Raw genomic sequence first — 19807 nt, 5'->3', positions numbered from 1 at the left:
CCTGGTATGGGCTGTGCATTGAGGCACAATGAGCCGAGTTTGATGTTTGTGTGCTGTTATAGGCTGTGCTCTGAGTATCAGTGAGCTGTATTGTTGTGTGTGTGTGTGTGTGTTTTTGTTGCTCTACACTGTGCATTGAGTCACAGTGAACATGCGTTTGTGTTTGTTTGTTTGGTGGTATTGTCTCTTTGTTTTGTCAAACTGATCCGTCGATGTGTGGGTTAATTGAAGTTGTAGGCTGAGTATTGACTCACTGTGAGGTGTGTTTGTGAGTGTGGTTTCATAAGGTGTTGATTGAGACAAAGTGAGCCATGTGTGTGTTTGCATATGTACTATTATGGGCTGTGCATCGAGTCAGAATGAGCTGCGTGTTCATTTGTGTGTGCTGTTATAGGAAGTGCATTGAATCCCAGTGAGCCATGGTTGTGTGTGTGTGTGTTCCGGTTTATGCCTTTTTCTGAGTCACAATGAGATGTGTGTGTGTTTCTATGTGTGCTGTATATGCTGAGCATTTAGTCACTGTGAGGTGTATGTTTGTGCTGCTATAGGCTGTGCTTTTAGTCTCATTGATATGTGTGTGTGTGTGTGTGTGTGTGTGTGTCTGTGGTATAGGCTCTTCATTAGGTCAGAGTGTGTCATTTATATGTGTGTGTGGGTGTGTTTTTATAGGGTGCATTCGTTCAAAGTGGATTTTTATGTGTGTTTGTGCACTTCTAGACTGTGCTTTGAAACATAGCCGTCTGTGTGTGGGTGTGCTGTGTTAGATTGTGCATTGAGTCACACTGAATGATAAGTGCGTTTCTGTGTGTGCTGGAATAGGCTGTGAATGAATTCAAAATGAGCTGTGTGTGTGTGTTGGTACAGGCTGAGCATACAGTCCCAGTGAACCATGTGAGCATGTCTGTGTGTGTAATGTTATGGGCTGAGCATTAAGTTTCAGTGAAGTCCATGTGTCTGTGTGTGCTGCAATGGGCTGGGCAATTTGTGAAAGTGAGAGTCAGGTGTATGTGTGTGTTTCTGCTGTTATAGGATGTGCATTGAGTCACAGTTACCATGCAGTGTGTGTGTCTCTGTGTGCATTCATAGGCAGTGAATTGTCACAGTGATCGTTTTTGTGTGTATGTATCATGTATTGTGATAGAGGCTGTACATTGAATCACAATAAGACATTTGAGAGTGTGTTTGCTGGTGGTGGGTGTGAGTTGAGGCACAGTGAGCCGTTTGTGTGTGTTTGTGTATTGGTATGGGCTGTGTATTGAGCTACAGTGGGAGTGTGTATGTGTGTGTTTGTGGGTGTGTGTTCGACTAGGCTGTGCATTGAGGGTCATGGAGCTGTGCATGTGTGTGTGTGCTGACATGGGTTGGACTGTGAGTCAAATGGAGCCATGTGTGTGTGTGGGAGGGAGTTGGTATTCTAGTATACATTGTGCATTGAATCAGAGTGAACCTTGTATAAGTGTGTGTGTTTGAGTGGGCTGCAATCGGCTGTGCATTGAGTCACAATAATCCTTGTGTGTGTGTGTGTGTGTGTCTGTTTGTGCTGGGATAGGCACTACCTAGAGGCATAATGAGCCATACATCTGTTTGTGTGTATGTGTTTGCTGGTATGGTTTGTGCATTGAATCAATGTGAGCCTTGGGGGTGTCAAAGTGTTTGTCAGTGTCCAGGTATATGCTGTGCATTGAGTCAAATTGATCCATGTGTCTCCGTGTGTTTGTGTGTGTTTGCTGTTATGGGTTGTGCATTGAGCCACAGGGAGAGGTTTCCACGTTTGTGTGTGTGCCGTGTTTGGTGTCTGTGTGCTCTTCTAGGCTCTGATCTAACAGTGAGCTGTATCTGTGTGTGTGTGTGTGTTGCTTTACACTGTGCATTGAGTCTCAGTGAGCATGCGTGTGTGTTTGTGTGTGTTGGTGTGGTTGTATAGGTTGTTCATTGAGTCACATTGATCCGGCACTGTGTGTGTTTTTTGTTGTTGTAGGCTGAGCATTGTCTCATTGTGAGGTGTTTTCCTGAGTGTGTTAGTATAAGCTGTGCATTGAGACACAGTGAGTCATGTGTGTGTTTGTGTATGCACTATTATGGGCTCTGCATTTAGTCACAGTGAACTGTGTGTTTATATTTTGTGTGCTGTTATAGGAAGTGCATTGAGACACAGTGAGCCATATGTGTGTGTGTGTGTGTGTGTGTGTGTGTGCTGGTATAGGCTGTGCTTTGATGAAAGTTATCAGTGTTTGTGTGTTTGTGTGTGTGTTGGTATAGGCTGAGAATTGAGTCACAGTGAAAATGCATTTGTGTTTAGGTGTGTCCCAGGGAGCCGAATATATTTTTCTGTGTGTGCGTGTGTGTCTGTATGCTGGTATAGGCTGTGAATTGCATAACGGTGAGCCATACATGTGTGTGTGTGTGTGTGTGTGTGTCTGCTCTTATCGACTGTGCCTTGAGTCACAGTGAGGGTGTTTCTATGTATGTGTGTGGGTACGTGTTTTCTGGTATAGGCTGTGCATTGAAACTCTGTGAGCCGTGTGTGTGCCTGAGTGCGGGTACAGGGTGTGAGTTGAGACACCATGAGCCATAAGTGTGTGTGTTGGTGTACGCTGCATTGAGTCTTAGTGAACTGTCTGTGTGTGTGTGTTGCCTGAATATGCTGTGCATTTAGTCACAGTGAGCCATGTGTATGCGTGTGTGTGATTGTCTGTGTGGTAAGATGTGCATTGAGTCACAGTGAGTAGTGTATGTGTGTTTGCGCCAGTATAGGCTGTGCATAGTCATAATTAGCCGTGTGTGTGTGTGTGCTGGTATAGGATGCTCACTGAGCCACACTGAGTGGTGTGTGTGTGTTTTTTTCTATAGCTTGTGTATAGACTATCAAAGAGAGGTGTGTGTGTGTGTGTGTCTGTGTACGAAGGTATAGGTGGTGCACTGAGTCACAGTGAGCCGTGCATGTGTGTGTGTGTGTGTGTGTGCTGATATAGGAAGTTCACTGAGTCACAGTGAGACGTGCCTGTGTTTGTTTGTGTGTGTGTCATGTTATAGGCTGAGATATGCATCACTGTGAGCCGTGTGTGTGTGTGTCTGTGCGCCACTATAGGCTGTGCATTAAGTCTCATTGATATGTGTGTATGTGTGTTTGGTATAGGCTCTGAATTCAGTCAGAGTGTGCCATTTATGTGTGTGTGTGTGTGTTGTATAGGCTGTGTATTCTTTCAAAGTGACTTTTTTGTGTGTGTTTGTGCAGTGATAGAATGAGCATTGAACCATAGTGAGCCATCTGTGTGTGGGTGTGCTCCTTTAGATTGTGCATCAAATCACACTGAGGCATGGGTGAGTTTGTGCTGGAATAGGCTGTGAATAAACTCAAAATGATCTGTGTGTGTGTGTGCATGCTGGTACAGGCTAGACCATACAGTCACAGTGAACCATGTGAGCATGTCTGTGTGTGTAATGGTATGGGCTGTGAATAAAGTTACAGTGAAGTCCGTGGTCTGTGTGTGCTGAAATGGGCTGGGCAATTTGTCAAAATGAGAGGTGTGTGTGTGTGTGTTTCTGCTGTTATAGGATGTGCATTGAGTCACAGTGACCATGCATGTGTGCATGTCTGTGTGTGCCCTTATAGGCTGTGAATTGACACAGTAAGCATTGTTGTGTGTATGTATCATGTGTTGTGCTATAGGCTGTGCATTCAATCACAGTAAGCCATGTGAATGTGTGTTTGCTTGTAGTGGGTGTGATTTGAGGCGGTGTGCCCTTTGTGTGTGTGTGTGTGTGTGTGTGTGTTGGTATAGGCTGTGTATTGAATCACAGTGAGTGTGTGTATGCATGTGTGTCTCTGTGTGTGTGCTGGAATAGGCTGTGCACTGAGGACCAGGGAGCTGTGCATGTGTGTGCCTGCTGACATGGGATGGGTTTTGAGTCAAATGGAGCCCTCCGTGTGTGTGTGTGAGTGTGTGTGTTCTGCAATAGGCTGTGCATTGAGGACCAGGGAGCTGTGCATGTGTGTGTGTGCTGACATGGGTTGGGCTTTGAGTCAATTGGAGCCATGTGTGTGTGTGTGTGTGTGTGTGTGTGTGTGTTCTGGTATAGTTTGGGCACTGAATCACAGTGAGCTTTGTATAAGTGTCTGTGTGTGTTTGGGTGTGCTGGAATCAGCTGTGCATTGAATCACATTAATCCTTGTGTGTGTGTGTGTGTGTTTGTATGTGCTGGTCTAGGCTCTGCGTGGAGTCATAATGAGCCATGCATTTGTTTGTGTGTGTGTGTTTGCTGGTATGGTTTGTGCTTTGAATCAATGTGAGACCTATGTGTGTCAATGTGTGTGTCGTTGTCCAGGTACATGTTGTGCATTGAGTCAAATTGATACATGTGTGTCCCTGCCTTTGTGTGTGTTTGTTGTTATGGGTTGTGCATTGAGTCACAGGGAAAGGTGTCCACGTTTGAGTGTGTGCTGGAATGGGCTGTGCATTGAGGCACATTGAGCCATGTTTGGTGTTTGTGTGCTGTTATAGGTTGTGCTCTGAGATAGAGTGAGCTGAATCTGTGTGTGTGTGTGTGTGTGTGCTGCTATACATTGTGCATTGAGTCACAATGACCATGTGTGCGGTGATGTGGTATAGGCTGTTCATTGAGTCACATTGATCCGTCACTGTGTGTGTTTTTTGTTGTTGTAGGCTGAGCATTGACTCATTGTGAGGTGTGATTGCGAGTGCGGTAGTATAAGCTGTGAATTGAGACACACTGAGTCATGTGTGTGTTTGTGTATGTACTGTTTTGGGCTGTTCATTGAGTCACCGTGAGCTGTGTGTTTATTTGTGTGTGTTGTCATAGGAAGTGCATTGAGTCACAGTGAGATAAGGGTGTGTGTGTGTGTGTGTGTGTGTGTGTTCTGGTTAATGTTGTGCACTGAGTCACAATGAGATATGTGTGTGTGTCTGTGTGTGCTGTATACGCTGAGCATTGAGTCACTGTCAGGTGTGTGTTTCTGCTGCTATAGGCTGTGCATGAAGTCTCATTGATAGGTGTGTGTTTGTGTGTGTGTGTCTGTGTGGTATAGGGTCTGCATTAAGTCAGAGTGTGCCATTTATGTGTGTGTGTGGCTGTGTGGGTATAGGCTGTGCATTCTTTTAAAGAGTCATTTTTGTGTGTGTTTGTGCACTTATAGACTGCATTGAACCATAGTTAGCCATTTGTGTGTGGGTGTGCTGTTTTAGATTGTGCATTGACTCACACTGAGCCATATGTGTGTTTCACTGTGTGGTGGAATAGGCTGTGAATGAATTCAAAATGAGCTGTGTGTGCCTGTGTCTGCTGGTAACAGGCTGAGCATACAGTCACAGTGAACCATGTGATCATGTCGGTGTGTGTAATGGTATGGATTGTGCATTGAGTTACACTGAAGAACGTGTGTCTGTGGGTCCTGGAATGAGATTGGGAATTTGTCAAAGTGAGAGGTGTGTGTGTTTGTGTGTGTTCTGCTGTTATAGAATGTGAATTGAGTCACAGTGACCATGCATGTGTGTTTCTCTCTGTGTGGTCTTATAGGCTGGGAACTGACACTGTGAGCGTTTTTGTGTGTATATTGCATGTGTTCTGGTATAGACTGTTCATTGAATCACAGTAAGCCATGTGTGTGTGTGTTGGCTGGTAGTGGGTGTGAGTTGAGGCACAGTGAGCCATTTGTGTGTGTGTGTGTGTGTTCTGGTTAATGCTGTGCACTGAGTCACAATTAGGTGTATATGTGCATCTGTGTGAGTTGTATATGCTGAGCATGGAGTCACTGGGAGGTGTGTGTTTGTGCTGCTATTGGCTGTGCATTAACTCTAATTGATACATGTGTATTTGTGTGTGTGTGTGTGTCTGTGTGGTATAAGCTCTGCACTAGGTCATAGTGTGCCATTTTGCGTGTTTGTGGGGGTGTTGGTATAGGTAGGGCATTGTTTCAAAGTGGCTTTTTTGTGTGTTTCTGAAATTAGAGTCTGTGCATTGAACCATAGTTTGCCATCTGTGTGTGGGTGTGCTGTTTTAGACTGTGCATTGACTCACACTGAGCCATGTGTGTGTTTCTCTGTGTGGTGGAATAGGCTGTGAATGAATTCAAAATGAGCTGTGTGTGTCTGTGTCTGCTGGTACAGGCTGAGCATACAGTCACAGTGAACCACATGAGCATGTCTGTGTGCGTAATGGTATGGACTGGGCATTGAGTTACAGTGAAGTCCGTGTGTCTGTGTTTCCTGGAATGGGCTTGGCAATATGTCAAAGTGAGAGGGGTGTGTGTGTGTGTGTGAGTGTGTGTGTCTGCTGTTATAGAATGTTAATTGACTCACAGTGACCATGCATGTGTGTGTGTCTGTGTGTGCTCTTATAGGCTGTGAATTGACACAGTGAGCGTTTTTGGGTATATGTCTCGTGTGTTCTGGTATAGGCTCTGCATTGAATTACAGTAAGCCGTGTGAGTCTGTGTTTGCTGGTAGAGGGTGTGAGTTGAGGCACAGTGAGCCATTTGTGTTTGTGTGTGCTGGTATCGGCTGTGCAATGAATCACATTAATCCTTGTGTGTGTTTGTTTGTGCTTGTGTAGGCTTGTCCTGGAGTAGTAATCAGCCATGACTTTGTTTGTGTGTGTGTGTTTGTGGTATGGTTTGGGTATTAAATCAATGTGAGCTTTGTGTGTGTCAATGTGGGTTTCGGTGTCCAGGTATATGCTGTGCATTGGGTCAGATTGATACATGTGTGTCCGTGTTTTTGTGTGTGTTTGCTGTTATGGGTTGTGCATTGAGTCACAGGGAGAGGTGTCCACGTTTGTGTGTGTCCTGGTATGGGCTGTGCATTGAGGCACAATGAGCCGAGTTTGGTGTTTGTGAGCTGTTATAGGCTGTGCTCTGAGTAACAGTGAGCTGTATTGTTGTGTGTGTGTGTGTCTGGGTGCACTGCTATACACTGTGCATTGTGTCACAGTGAACATGCGTTTGTGTTTGTTGGTGTGGTGGTATAGGCTCTTTATTTTGTCACACTGATCCATCGATGTGTGGGTTAATTGTAGTTGTAGGCTGAGCATTGACTCACTGTGAGGGGTGTTTGTGAGTGTGGTTGTATAAGGTGTGCACTGAGACAAAATGAGCCGTGTGTGTTTATGTATGTACTATTATGGGCTGTGCATCGAGTGAGCGTGAACTGTGTGTTTCTTTGTGTGTGTTGTTATAGGAAGTGCATTGAATCCCAGTGAGCCATGGGAGTGTGTGTGTGTGTTCTGGTTTAAGCTGTGCACTGAATCACAATGAGGTGTGTGTGTGTTTTTTGTGTGCTGTATATGCTGGGCATGTAGTCACTGTGAGGTGACACACACTGTGAGGTGTGTGTTGGTGCTGCTATTGGCTGTGCATTAACTCTAATTGATACATGTGTATTTGTGTGTGTGTGTGTGTGTCTGTGTGGTATAGGCGCTGCATTAGGTCATAGTGTGCCATTTTTGCGTGTTTGTGTGTGTTGTTGAAGGCTGTGCATTGTTTCAAAGTGGCTTTTTTGCGTGTGTTTGAGCACATAGAGACTGTGCATTGAACCATAGTTAGCCATCTGTGTGTGGGTGTGCTGTTTTAGACTGTGCATTGACTCACACTGAGCCATGTGTGTGTTTCTCTGTGTGGTGGAATAGGCTGTGAATGAATTCAAAATGAGCTGTGTGTGTCTGTGTCTGCTGGTACAGGCTGAGCATACAGTCACAGTGAACCACATGAGCATGTCTGTGTGTGTAATGGTATGGACTGGAAATTGAGTTACAATGAAGTCCGTGTGTCTGTGTTTCCTGGAATGGGCTTGGCAATATGTCAAAGTGATAGGTGTGTGTGTGTGTGTGTGCATGTGTGTCTGTTTCTGCTGTTATAGGTTGTGAATTGAGTCACAGTGACCATGCATGTGTGTGTGCCTGTGTGTGCTCTTATAGGCTGTGAATTGACACAGTGAGAGTCTTTGTGTGTTTGTCTCATGTGTTCTGGTATAAGCTGTGCATTGAATCACAGTAAGCCGTGTGAGTGTGTGATTGCTGGTAGTGGGTGTGAGTTGAGGCACAGTGAGCCGTTTGTGTGTGTGTGTGTGTTGGTAGAGGCTGTTTATTGAGTCACAGTGGGTGTGTATGCGTGTGTGTGTATTTGTGTGCTTGAATAGGCTGTGCATTGAGGACCAGGGAGCTGTGTATGTGTGCATGTGCTGACATGGGTTGGGCTTTGAGTCAAATGGAGCCATGTGTGTGTGTGTGTGTTCTGTTATAGGTTGGGCATTGAATCACTGTGAGGTGTGTATAAGTGTCTGTGTGTGTTTGTGTGTGCTGGAATCGGTTGTGCATTGAGTCACATGAATCTTTGTGTGTGTGTGTTTGTGTGTGTGTGTTTGTGTGTGCTGGTATAGGCTCTGCATGGAGTCATAATGAGCCGTGCATGTGTTTGTGTGTGTGTGTTTGCTGGTATGGTTTGTGGATTAAATCAATGTGAGCCTTGTGTGTGTCAATGTGTGTGTCGGTGTCCAGCTATATGCTCTTCATTGAGTCGGATTGATACATCTGTGTCCGTGTGTTTGTGTGTGATTGCTGTTATGGGTTGTGCCTTGTGTCACACGGAGAGATGTCCAGGTTTGTGTGTGTCCTGGTATGGGCTGTGCATTGAGGCACAATGAGCCGAGTTTGATGTTTGTGTGCTGTTATAGGCTGTGCTCTGAGTATCAGTGAGCTGTATTGTTGTGTGTGTGTGTGTGTGTGTGTTTTTGTTGCTCTACACTGTGCATTGAGTCACAGTGAACATGCGTTTGTGTTTGTTTGTTTGGTGGTATTGTCTCTTTGTTTTGTCAAACTGATCCGTCGATGTGTGGGTTAATTGAAGTTGTAGGCTGAGTATTGACTCACTGTGAGGTGTGTTTGTGAGTGTGGTTTCATAAGGTGTTCATTGAGACAAAGTGAGCCATGTGTGTGTTTGCATATGTACTATTATGGGCTGTGCATCGAGTCAGAATGAGCTGCGTGTTCATTTGTGTGTGCTGTTATAGGAAGTGCATTGAATCCCAGTGAGCCATGGTTGTGTGTGTGTGTGTTCCGGTTTATGCCTTTTTCTGAGTCACAATGAGATGTGTGTGTGTTTCTATGTGTGCTGTATATGCTGAGCATTTAGTCACTGTGAGGTGTATGTTTGTGCTGCTATAGGCTGTGCTTTTAGTCTCATTGATATGTGTGTGTGTGTGTGTGTGTGTGTGTGTCTGTGGTATAGGCTCTTCATTAGGTCAGAGTGTGTCATTTATATGTGTGTGTGGGTGTGTTTTTATAGGGTGCATTCGTTCAAAGTGGATTTTTATGTGTGTTTGTGCACTTCTAGACTGTGCTTTGAAACATAGCCGTCTGTGTGTGGGTGTGCTGTGTTAGATTGTGCATTGAGTCACACTGAATGATAAGTGCGTTTCTGTGTGTGCTGGAATAGGCTGTGAATGAATTCAAAATGAGCTGTGTGTGTGTGTTGGTACAGGCTGAGCATACAGTCCCAGTGAACCATGTGAGCATGTCTGTGTGTGTAATGTTATGGGCTGAGCATTAAGTTTCAGTGAAGTCCATGTGTCTGTGTGTGCTGCAATGGGCTGGGCAATTTGTGAAAGTGAGAGTCAGGTGTATGTGTGTGTTTCTGCTGTTATAGGATGTGCATTGAGTCACAGTTACCATGCAGTGTGTGTGTCTCTGTGTGCATTCATAGGCAGTGAATTGTCACAGTGATCGTTTTTGTGTGTATGTATCATGTATTGTGATAGAGGCTGTACATTGAATCACAATAAGACATTTGAGAGTGTGTTTGCTGGTGGTGGGTGTGAGTTGAGGCACAGTGAGCCGTTTGTGTGTTTTTGTGTATTGGTATGGGCTGTGTATTGAGCTACAGTGGGAGTGTGTATGTGTGTGTTTGTGGGTGTGTGTTCGACTAGGCTGTGCATTGAGGGTCATGGAGCTGTGCATGTGTGTGTGTGCTGACATGGGTTGGACTGTGAGTCAAATGGAGCCATGTGTGTGTGTGGGAGGGAGTTGGTATTCTAGTATACATTGTGCATTGAATCAGAGTGAACCTTGTATAAGTGTGTGTGTTTGAGTGGGCTGCAATCGGCTGTGCATTGAGTCACAATAATCCTTGTGTGTGTGTGTGTGTGTGGGTGTGTGTCTGTTTGTGCTGGGATAGGCACTACCTAGAGGCATAATGAGCCATACATCTGTTTGTGTGTATGTGTTTGCTGGTATGGTTTGTGCATTGAATCAATGTGAGCCTTGGGGGTGTCAAAGTGTTTGTCAGTGTCCAGGTATATGCTGTGCATTGAGTCAAATTGATCCATGTGTCTCCGTGTGTTTGTGTGTGTTTGCTGTTATGGGTTGTGCATTGAGCCACAGGGAGAGGTTTCCACGTTTGTGTGTGTGCCGTGTTTGGTGTCTGTGTGCTCTTCTAGGCTCTGATCTAACAGTGAGCTGTATCTGTGTGTGTGTGTGTGTGTGTGTGTGTGTGTTGCTTTACACTGTGCATTGAGTCTCAGTGAGCATGCGTGTGTGTTTGTGTGTGTTGGTGTGGTTGTATAGGTTGTTCATTGAGTCACATTGATCCGGCACTGTGTGTGTTTTTTGTTGTTGTAGGCTGAGCATTGTCTCATTGTGAGGTGTTTTTCTGAGTGTGTTAGTATAAGCTGTGCATTGAGACACAGTGAGTCATGTGTGTGTTTGTGTATGCACTATTATGGGCTCTGCATTTAGTCACAGTGAACTGTGTGTTTATATTTTGTGTGCTGTTATAGGAAGTGCATTGAGACACAGTGAGCCATATGTGTGTGTGTGTGTGTGTGTGTGTGTGTGCTGGTATAGGCTGTGCTTTGATGAAAGTTATCAGTGTTTGTGTGTTTGTGTGTGTGTTGGTATAGGCTGAGAATTGAGTCACAGTGAAAATGCATTTGTGTTTAGGTGTGTCCCAGGGAGCCGAATATATTTTTCTGTGTGTGCGTGTGTGTCTGTATGCTGGTATAGGCTGTGAATTGCATAACGGTGAGCCATACATGTGTGTGTGTGTGTGTGTGTGTGTCTGCTCTTATCGACTGTGCCTTGAGTCACAGTGAGGGTGTTTCTATGTATGTGTGTGGGTACGTGTTTTCTGGTATAGGCTGTGCATTGAAACTCTGTGAGCCGTGTGTGTGCCTGAGTGCGGGTACAGGGTGTGAGTTGAGACACCATGAGCCATAAGTGTGTGTGTTGGTGTAGGCTGCATTGAGTCTTAGTGAACTGTCTGTGTGTGTGTGTTGCCTGAATATGCTGTGCATTTAGTCACAGTGAGCCATGTGTATGCGTGTGTGTGATTGTCTGTGTGGTAAGATGTGCATTGAGTCACAGTGAGTAGTGTATGTGTGTTTGCGCCAGTATAGGCTGTGCATAGTCATAATTAGCCGTGTGTGTGTGTGTGCTGGTATAGGATGCTCACTGAGCCACACTGAGTGGTGTGTGTGTGTTTTTTTCTATAGCTTGTGTATAGACTATCAAAGAGAGGTGTGTGTGTGTGTGTGTCTGTGTACGAAGGTATAGGTGATGCACTCAGTCACAGTGAGCCTTGCATGTGTGTGTGTGTGTGTGTGTGCTGATATAGGAAGTTCACTGAGTCACAGTGAGACGTGCCTGTGTTTGTTTGTGTGTGTGTCATGTTATAGGCTGAGATATGCATCACTGTGAGCCGTGTGTGTGTGTGTCTGTGCGCCACTATAGGCTGTGCATTAAGTCTCATTGATATGTGTGTATGTGTGTTTGGTATAGGCTCTGAATTCAGTCAGAGTGTGCCATTTATGTGTGTGTGTGTGTGTTGTATAGGCTGTGTATTCTTTCAAAGTGACTTTTTTGTGTGTGTTTGTGCAGTGATAGAATGAGCATTGAACCATAGTGAGCCATCTGTGTGTGGGTGTGCTCCTTTAGATTGTGCATCAAATCACACTGAGGCATGGGTGAGTTTGTGCTGGAATAGGCTGTGAATAAACTCAAAATGATCTGTGTGTGTGTGTGCATGCTGGTACAGGCTAGACCATACAGTCACAGTGAACCATGTGAGCATGTCTGTGTGTGTAATGGTATGGGCTGTGAATAAAGTTACAGTGAAGTCCGTGGTCTGTGTGTGCTGAAATGGGCTGGGCAATTTGTCAAAATGAGAGGTGTGTGTGTGTGTGTTTCTGCTGTTATAGGATGTGCATTGAGTCACAGTGACCATGCATGTGTGCATGTCTGTGTGTGCCCTTATAGGCTGTGAATTGACACAGTAAGCATTGTTGTGTGTATGTATCATGTGTTGTGCTATAGGCTGTGCATTCAATCACAGTAAGCCATGTGAATGTGTGTTTGCTTGTAGTGGGTGTGATTTGAGGCGGTGTGCCCTTTGTGTGTGTGTGTGTGTGTGTGTGTTGGTATAGGCTGTGTATTGAATCACAGTGAGTGTGTGTATGCATGTGTGTCTCTGTGTGTGTGCTGGAATAGGCTGTGCACTGAGGACCAGGGAGCTGTGCATGTGTGTGCCTGCTGACATGGGATGGGTTTTGAGTCAAATGGAGCCCTCCGTGTGTGTGTGTGAGTGTGTGTGTTCTGCAATAGGCTGTGCATTGAGGACCAGGGAGCTGTGCATGTGTGTGTGTGCTGACATGGGTTGGGCTTTGAGTCAATTGGAGCCATGTGTGTGTGTGTGTGTGTGTGTGTGTGTGTGTGTTCTGGTATAGTTTGGGCACTGAATCACAGTGAGCTTTGTATAAGTGTCTGTGTGTGTTTGGGTGTGCTGGAATCAGCTGTGCATTGAATCACATTAATCCTTGTGTGTGTGTGTGTGTGTTTGTATGTGCTGGTCTAGGCTCTGCGTGGAGTCATAATGAGCCATGCATTTGTTTGTGTGTGTGTGTTTGCTGGTATGGTTTGTGCTTTGAATCAATGTGAGACCTATGTGTGTCAATGTGTGTGTCGTTGTCCAGGTACATGTTGTGCATTGAGTCAAATTGATACATGTGTGTCCCTGCCTTTGTGTGTGTTTGTTGTTATGGGTTGTGCATTGAGTCACAGGGAAAGGTGTCCACGTTTGAGTGTGTGCTGGAATGGGCTGTGCATTGAGGCACATTGAGCCATGTTTGGTGTTTGTGTGCTGTTATAGGTTGTGCTCTGAGATAGAGTGAGCTGAATCTGTGTGTGTGTGTGTGTGTGTGTGCTGCTATACATTGTGCATTGAGTCACAATGACCATGTGTGCGGTGATGTGGTATAGGCTGTTCATTGAGTCACATTGATCCGTCACTGTGTGTGTTTTTTGTTGTTGTAGGCTGAGCATTGACTCATTGTGAGGTGTGATTGCGAGTGCGGTAGTATAAGCTGTGAATTGAGACACACTGAGTCATGTGTGTGTTTGTGTATGTACTGTTTTGGGCTGTTCATTGAGTCACCGTGAGCTGTGTGTTTATTTGTGTGTGTTGTCATAGGAAGTGCATTGAGTCACAGTGAGATAAGGGTGTGTGTGTGTGTGTGGGTGTGTGTGTTCTGGTTAATGTTGTGCACTGAGTCACAATGAGATATGTGTGTGTGTCTGTGTGTGCTGTATACGCTGAGCATTGAGTCACTGTCAGGTGTGTGTTTCTGCTGCTATAGGCTGTGCATGAAGTCTCATTGATAGGTGTGTGTTTGTGTGTGTGTGTCTGTGTGGTATAGGGTCTGCATTAAGTCAGAGTGTGCCATTTATGTGTGTGTGTGGCTGTGTGGGTATAGGCTGTGCATTCTTTTAAAGAGTCATTTTTGTGTGTGTTTGTGCACTTATAGACTGCATTGAACCATAGTTAGCCATTTGTGTGTGGGTGTGCTGTTTTAGATTGTGCATTGACTCACACTGAGCCATATGTGTGTTTCACTGTGTGGTGGAATAGGCTGTGAATGAATTCAAAATGAGCTGTGTGTGCCTGTGTCTGCTGGTAACAGGCTGAGCATACAGTCACAGTGAACCATGTGATCATGTCGGTGTGTGTAATGGTATGGATTGTGCATTGAGTTACACTGAAGAACGTGTGTCTGTGGGTCCTGGAATGAGATTGGGAATTTGTCAAAGTGAGAGGTGTGTGTGTTTGTGTGTGTTCTGCTGTTATAGAATGTGAATTGAGTCACAGTGACCATGCATGTGTGTTTCTCTCTGTGTGGTCTTATAGGCTGGGAACTGACACTGTGAGCGTTTTTGTGTGTATATTGCATGTGTTCTGGTATAGACTGTTCATTGAATCACAGTAAGCCATGTGTGTGTGTGTTGGCTGGTAGTGGGTGTGAGTTGAGGCACAGTGAGCCATTTGTGTGTGTGTGTGTGTGTTCTGGTTAATGCTGTGCACTGAGTCACAATTAGGTGTATATGTGCATCTGTGTGAGTTGTATATGCTGAGCATGGAGTCACTGGGAGGTGTGTGTTTGTGCTGCTATTGGCTGTGCATTAACTCTAATTGATACATGTGTATTTGTGTGTGTGTGTGTGTCTGTGTGGTATAAGCTCTGCACTAGGTCATAGTGTGCCATTTTGCGTGTTTGTGGGGGTGTTGGTATAGGTAGGGCATTGTTTCAAAGTGGCTTTTTTGTGTGTTTCTGAAATTAGAGTCTGTGCATTGAACCATAGTTTGCCATCTGTGTGTGGGTGTGCTGTTTTAGACTGTGCATTGACTCACACTGAGCCATGTGTGTGTTTCTCTGTGTGGTGGAATAGGCTGTGAATGAATTCAAAATGAGCTGTGTGTGTCTGTGTCTGCTGGTACAGGCTGAGCATACAGTCACAGTGAACCACATGAGCATGTCTGTGTGCGTAATGGTATGGACTGGGCATTGAGTTACAGTGAAGTCCGTGTGTCTGTGTTTCCTGGAATGGGCTTGGCAATATGTCAAAGTGAGAGGGGTGTGTGTGTGTGTGTGAGTGTGTGTGTCTGCTGTTATAGAATGTTAATTGACTCACAGTGACCATGCATGTGTGTGTGTCTGTGTGTGCTCTTATAGGCTGTGAATTGACACAGTGAGCGTTTTTGGGTATATGTCTCGTGTGTTCTGGTATAGGCTGTGCATTGAATTACAGTAAGCCGTGTGAGTCTGTGTTTGCTGGTAGAGGGTGTGAGTTGAGGCACAGTGAGCCATTTGTGTTTGTGTGTGCTGGTATCGGCTGTGCAATGAATCACATTAATCCTTGTGTGTGTTTGTTTGTGCTTGTGTAGGCTTGTCCTGGAGTAGTAATCAGCCATGACTTTGTTTGTGTGTGTGTGTTTGTGGTATGGTTTGGGTATTAAATCAATGTGAGCTTTGTGTGTGTCAATGTGGGTTTCGGTGTCCAGGTATATGCTGTGCATTGGGTCAGATTGATACATGTGTGTCCGTGTTTTTGTGTGTGTTTGCTGTTATGGGTTGTGCATTGAGTCACAGGGAGAGGTGTCCACGTTTGTGTGTGTCCTGGTATGGGCTGTGCATTGAGGCACAATGAGCCGAGTTTGGTGTTTGTGAGCTGTTATAGGCTGTGCTCTGAGTAACAGTGAGCTGTATTGTTGTGTGTGTGTGTGTCTGGGTGCACTGCTATACACTGTGCATTGTGTCACAGTGAACATGCGTTTGTGTTTGTTGGTGTGGTGGTATAGGCTCTTTATTTTGTCACACTGATCCATCGATGTGTGGGTTAATTGTAGTTGTAGGCTGAGCATTGACTCACTGTGAGGGGTGTTTGTGAGTGTGGTTGTATAAGGTGTGCACTGAGACAAAATGAGCCGTGTGTGTTTATGTATGTACTATTATGGGCTGTGCATCGAGTGAGCGTGAACTGTGTGTTTCTTTGTGTGTGTTGTTATAGGAAGTGCATTGAATCCCAGTGAGCCATGGGAGTGTGTGTGTGTGTTCTGGTTTAAGCTGTGCACTGAATCACAATGAGGTGTGTGTGTGTTTTTTGTGTGCTGTATATGCTGGGCATGTAGTCACTGTGAGGTGACACACACTGTGAGGTGTGTGTTGGTGCTGCTATTGGCTGTGCATTAACTCTAATTGATACATGTGTATTTGTGTGTGTGTGTGTGTGTCTGTGTGGTATAGGCGCTGCATTAGGTCATAGTGTGCCATTTTTGCGTGTTTGTGTGTGTTGTTGAAGGCTGTGCATTGTTTCAAAGTGGCTTTTTTGCGTGTGTTTGAGCACATAGAGACTGTGCATTGAACCATAGTTAGCCATCTGTGTGTGGGTGTGCTGTTTTAGATTGTGCATTGACTCACACTGAGCCATGTGTGTGTTTCTCTGTGTGGTGGAATAGGCTGTGAATGAATTCAAAATGAGCTGTGTGTGTCTGTGTCTGCTGGTACAGGCTGAGCATACAGTCACAGTGAACCACATGAGCATGTCTGTGTGTGTAATGGTATGGACTGGAAATTGAGTTACAATGAAGTCCGTGTGTCTGTGTTTCCTGGAATGGGCTTGGCAATATGTCAAAGTGATAGGTGTGTGTGTGTGTGTGTGCATGTGTGTCTGTTTCTGCTGTTATAGGTTGTGAATTGAGTCACAGTGACCATGCATGTGTGTGTGCCTGTGTGTGCTCTTATAGGCTGTGAATTGACACAGTGAGAGTCTTTGTGTGTTTGTCTCATGTGTTCTGGTATAAGCTGTGCATTGAATCACAGTAAGCCGTGTGAGTGTGTGATTGCTGGTAGTGGGTGTGAGTTGAGGCACAGTGAGCCGTTTGTGTGTGTGTGTGTGTTGGTAGAGGCTGTTTATTGAGTCACAGTGGGTGTGTATGCGTGTGTGTGTATTTGTGTGCTTGAATAGGCTGTGCATTGAGGACCAGGGAGCTGTGTATGTGTGCATGTGCTGACATGGGTTGGGCTTTGAGTCAAATGGAGCCATGTGTGTGTGTGTGTGTTCTGTTATAGGTTGGGCATTGAATCACTGTGAGGTGTGTATAAGTGTCTGTGTGTGTTTGTGTGTGCTGGAATCGGTTGTGCATTGAGTCACATGAATCTTTGTGTGTGTGTGTTTGTGTGTGTGTGTTTGTGTGTGCTGGTATAGGCTCTGCATGGAGTCATAATGAGCCGTGCATGTGTTTGTGTGTGTGTGTTTGCTGGTATGGTTTGTGGATTAAATCAATGTGAGCCTTGTGTGTGTCAATGTGTGTGTCGGTGTCCAGCTATATGCTCTTCATTGAGTCGGATTGATACATCTGTGTCCGTGTGTTTGTGTGTGATTGCTGTTATGGGTTGTGCCTTGTGTCACACGGAGAGATGTCCAGGTTTGTGTGTGTCCTGGTATGGGCTGTGCATTGAGGCACAATGAGCCGAGTTTGATGTTTGTGTGCTGTTATAGGCTGTGCTCTGAGTATCAGTGAGCTGTATTGTTGTGTGTGTGTGTGTGTGTGTGTGTTTTTGTTGCTCTACACTGTGCATTGAGTCACAGTGAACATGCGTTTGTGTTTGTTTGTTTGGTGGTATTGTCTCTTTGTTTTGTCAAACTGATCCGTCGATGTGTGGGTTAATTGAAGTTGTAGGCTGAGTATTGACTCACTGTGAGGTGTGTTTGTGAGTGTGGTTTCATAAGGTGTTGATTGAGACAAAGTGAGCCATGTGTGTGTTTGCATATGTACTATTATGGGCTGTGCATCGAGTCAGAATGAGCTGCGTGTTCATTTGTGTGTGCTGTTATAGGAAGTGCATTGAATCCCAGTGAGCCATGGTTGTGTGTGTGTGTGTTCCGGTTTATGCCTTTTTCTGAGTCACAATGAGATGTGTGTGTGTTTCTATGTGTGCTGTATATGCTGAGCATTTAGTCACTGTGAGGTGTATGTTTGTGCTGCTATAGGCTGTGCTTTTAGTCTCATTGATATGTGTGTGTGTGTGTGTGTGTGTGTGTGTCTGTGGTATAGGCTCTTCATTAGGTCAGAGTGTGTCATTTATATGTGTGTGTGGGTGTGTTTTTATAGGGTGCATTCGTTCAAAGTGGATTTTTATGTGTGTTTGTGCACTTCTAGACTGTGCTTTGAAACATAGCCGTCTGTGTGTGGGTGTGCTGTGTTAGATTGTGCATTGAGTCACACTGAATGATAAGTGCGTTTCTGTGTGTGCTGGAATAGGCTGTGAATGAATTCAAAATGAGCTGTGTGTGTGTTTGTGTGTGTGTGTTGGTACAGGCTGAGCATACAGTCCCAGTGAACCATGTGAGCATGTCTGTGTGTGTAATGTTATGGGCTGTGCATTAAGTTTCAGTGAAGTCCATGTGTCTGTGTGTGCTGCAATGGGCTGGGCAATTTGTGAAAGTGAGAGTCAGGTGTATGTGTGTGTTTCTGCTGTTATAGGATGTGCATTGAGTCACAGTTACCATGCAGTGTGTGTGTCTCTGTGTGCATTCATAGGCAGTGAATTGTCACAGTGATCGTTTTTGTGTGTATGTATCATGTATTGTGATAGAGGCTGTACATTGAATCACAATAAGACATTTGAGAGTGTGTTTGCTGGTGGTGGGTGTGAGTTGAGGCACAGTGAGCCGTTTGTGTGTGTTTGTGTATTGGTATGGGCTGTGTATTGAGCTACAGTGGGAGTGTGTATGTGTGTGTTTGTGGGTGTGTGTTCGACTAGGCTGTGCATTGAGGGTCATGGAGCTGTGCATGTGTGTGTGTGCTGACATGGGTTGGACTGTGAGTCAAATGGAGCCATGTGTGTGTGTGGGAGGGAGTTGGTATTCTAGTATACATTGTGCATTGAATCAGAGTGAACCTTGTATAAGTGTGTGTGTTTGAGTGGGCTGCAATCGGCTGTGCATTGAGTCACAATAATCCTTGTGTGTGTGTGTGTGTGTGTGTGTGTCTGTTTGTGCTGGGATAGGCACTACCTAGAGGCATAATGAGCCATACATCTGTTTGTGTGTATGTGTTTGCTGGTATGGTTTGTGCATTGAATCAATGTGAGCCTTGGGGGTGTCAAAGTGTTTGTCAGTGTCCAGGTATATGCTGTGCATTGAGTCAAATTGATCCATGTGTCTCCGTGTGTTTGTGTGTGTTTGCTGTTATGGGTTGTGCATTGAGCCACAGGGAGAGGTTTCTACGTTTGTGTGTGTGCCGTGTTTGGTGTCTGTGTGCTCTTCTAGGCTCTGATCTAACAGTGAGCTATATCTGTGTGTGTGTGTGTGTTGCTTTACACTGTGCATTGAGTCTCAGTGAGCATGCGTGTGTGTTTGTGTGCGTTGGTGTGGTTGTATAGTGTGTTCATTGAGTCACATTGATCCGGCACTGTGTGTGTTTTTTGTTGTTGTAGGCTGAGCATTGTCTCATTGTGAGGTGTTTTTCTGAGTGTGTTAGTATAAGCTGTGCATTGAGACACAGTGAGTCATGTGTGTGTTTGTGTATGCACTATTATGGGCTCTGCATTTAGTCACAGTGAACTGTGTGTTTATATTTTGTGTGCTGTTATAGGAAGTGCATTGAGACACAGTGAGCCATATGTGTGTGTGTGTGTGTGTGTGTGTGCTGGTATACGCTGTGCTTTGATGAAAGTTATCAGTGTTTGTGTGTTTGTGTGTGTGTTGGTATAGGCTGAGAATTGAGTCACAGTGAAAATGCATTTGTGTTTAGGTGTGTCCCAGGGAGCCGAATATATTTTTCTGTGTGTGCGTGTGTGTCTGTATGCTGGTATAGGCTGTGAATTGCATAACGGTGAGCCATACATGTGTGTGTGTGTGTGTGTGTCTGCTCTTATCGACTGTGCCTTGAGTCACAGTGAGGGTGTTTCTATGTATGTGTGTGGGTACGTGTTTTCTGGTATAGGCTGTGCATTGAAACTCTGTGAGC

The sequence above is a fragment of the Mesoplodon densirostris genome (assembly GCF_025265405.1).
Source record: "Mesoplodon densirostris isolate mMesDen1 chromosome Y unlocalized genomic scaffold, mMesDen1 primary haplotype SUPER_Y_unloc_2, whole genome shotgun sequence".
NCBI lineage: Eukaryota > Metazoa > Chordata > Mammalia > Artiodactyla > Ziphiidae > Mesoplodon > Mesoplodon densirostris.
Note: the sequence above shows the minus strand (reverse complement) of the source record.